Here is a 2,500-nt window from a genome sequence, read left to right on the forward strand (position 1 = left end):
GTGTATATGTGTGTGTGTGTATATGTATGTGTGTGTGTGTTGTGTTTAAGATAAATGAACTGATGTTTAGTTCTTAAACCACTAAATCATCTAAAGTCCATTTCCTCTTGACATTCATTCAGCTGCTGAGACTGATGCAGCTTTTCCTCAGAAACAGAAATATTTTTCACTTTTCTTGATGTGCAAAACAGCGTGTTTCTTTTTGTTGTGTAAAGCAAACTACATGATCATCTAAATAGAACTCTACATGCCCCGCCCCCCAGGGGCGTGTCTTACTCTACAGCAGCAGCTCGTTAGCAGTGAACATGGTTCATCTTTGTTTTTGTGAGTCTCTTCACACACACTTCCTTTTTTAAATTATTGCTCAGTTTGTGATAATTGATGGAGTTTGTAAAGTGAGCGGAGTTTGTTTGAGGTGTCCGTTATGTGACTGGTGATTCTTCTCTGCTGGAACACGTTTCCTCCTCAGACTGAGAGAATTCTCTCTTTATACAGTGTGAGGAAGTTCTCCTTCAGTACATCAGTAAAAGGCTCCCACTGTTTAGCTAGCTCGCGGTCACGTTTGTTTAGATTAGCTGGGGGCGTGGCTTATTTTGAAAACTATTCTGTAAATAAAGTCAAACACTTCAACATCATTCTGATTTCCTGTTTCAGAAGGAACTACATTAACACACAGAATGGAATCACAGCTAAAAAAACATTTTCTGAGAATTTGATCTGAATATATCTAATGTTGTCCAGCTCTCTGTTCAGGAAGCAGCAGAAGGACATGTGTATAGATGTGAGATGTTTTGTTTTGGATCTTAACATTTGTACAGTTTAAACCGTCCGGAGCTGCAGTCGGTTTCATTAGAGAATAAATCTAGTATGTTGTTGGAGGAAGCGTTCGGTTATCGTGATGTTTTTTAAAACAGTCTGCTTCATTTGAGCGTCTTCAGATGGTCCGTGTGAGTGTGTGTTGTGTGGAGAGAATAAGAAGATTAGCAGTTAATCCTAACTCTGTCTCTTGTAATGCCGAGTCCATGTCCACTCCGTCTTGATGTCCAGAACAGAACTGACTGAGATCGTCATTTAGAGATCGTCAGTCTGATCTTCAGTGGTTAGTCTAATCTGAGCTTGGACATTTGTGCTGTTCATCGTCCATCAACATCTGTCCTCGGTGAGGATCGGATCATTCAGCAGCTTTAAGAGTTTGTGAAGAAAATGAAACCCGTCAGAAAATCCAGTTGACTGAAGGGGAAATTACACTGCGGCTGTTTCTGGTAGCTGTTACTTTCACTTCAAATCAGCTGAATATAAAGATAGAGTTCTGTTAGAGCACCGTAAAGGTCTAAGTGTGTTTCACACCTCTGTCAGTCTGATCCGGAGTCCGAGTCAGAGCGAAATGCTTTTGGATTTAGATTGTTCGTCTTACTGATCGAGGAAACCAAAATAACAAAATAAGCAAGTGAGAGGTTGTGAAAGGAAACACACATGAAATACGTTCATTCTCTGGCCAAAAATATAACAGAGCAGAAAAGTAAACAAAGCCAAAAAAGTGTGTGTGTGTGTGTGCAAGAGAGCAGAAGCACACTGATATATTTTTAGGTTAGACTGCATTGTGTTGTTCTGATGCCTCAGTAGGATCAAATCAGGACCATCTGCACCTCCTGCTCTATTAGCAGAGTACAAAGTGTACATGGTCATGTACTCTTGGTCATATGTACATTAATACATGGTATTAAAGAGTACATGGTCAGGTGTGTAGTGTTTTGTGTGTGTGGTGTAGTGTGTGTGTGTGTGTATGTTGTGTAGTCTTGTGTGTGTGTAGTGTAGTCTAGTGTGTGTAGTGTAGTCTAGTGTGTGTAGTGTCGTGTGTGTGTGTAGTGTCGTGTGTAGTGTCGTGTGTGTGTGTGTGTGGTGTAGTGTGTGTGTGTGTATGTTGTGTAGTCTTGTGTGTGTGTAGTGTAGTCTAGTGTGTGTAGTGTAGTCTAGTGTGTGTAGTGTCGTGTGTGTAGTGTAGTCTAGTGTGTGTAGTGTAGTCGTGTGTGTGTGTAGTGTCGTGTGTGTGTGTGGTGTAGTGTGTGGTATTGTGTGTGTGGTGTTGTTTGGTGTAGTGTGTGTGTGTGTGTGTGTGTGGTGTAGTGTGTGGTATTGTGTGGTGTAGTGTAGTGTTGTGTGTGTGGTGTAGTGTTGTGTGTGTGTGTGTGTGTGTGTGTGTGTGTGTGTGTGTGTGTGTAGTGTGTGTGTGTGTGTGTGTGGTGTAGTGTGTGGTATTGTGTGTGTGTGGTGTAGTGTAGTGTTGTGTAGTGTGTGTGTGTGTGTGTGTGTGTAGTGTGTGTGTGTGTGTGTGTGGTGTAGTGTGTGGTATTGTGTGTGTGTGGTGTAGTGTAGTGTTGTGTGTGGTGTAGTGTAGTGTGTGTGTGTGTGTGTGTAGTGTGTGTGTGTGTGTGTGTATGAGCTGCAGTTCTCTATCGGAGGTCTTTGTGTGTCCATCTGCTGATCTCACGCTCTTTCCAAG

At 42.0% G+C, this 2,500-nt stretch overlaps 1 protein-coding gene across 1 annotated transcript in view; it reads left to right on the top strand.

Annotated features, from left to right (window-relative positions):
- septin8a (septin 8a) overlaps positions 1-2,500 on the top strand; it is a 15,266-nt gene that overhangs the window by 2,179 nt on the left and 10,587 nt on the right. The gene's annotated exons all lie outside the window — the stretch shown is intronic.

Source organism: Tachysurus vachellii, chromosome 17, assembly GCF_030014155.1.
Source record: "Tachysurus vachellii isolate PV-2020 chromosome 17, HZAU_Pvac_v1, whole genome shotgun sequence".
Lineage (NCBI taxonomy): Eukaryota > Metazoa > Chordata > Actinopteri > Siluriformes > Bagridae > Tachysurus > Tachysurus vachellii.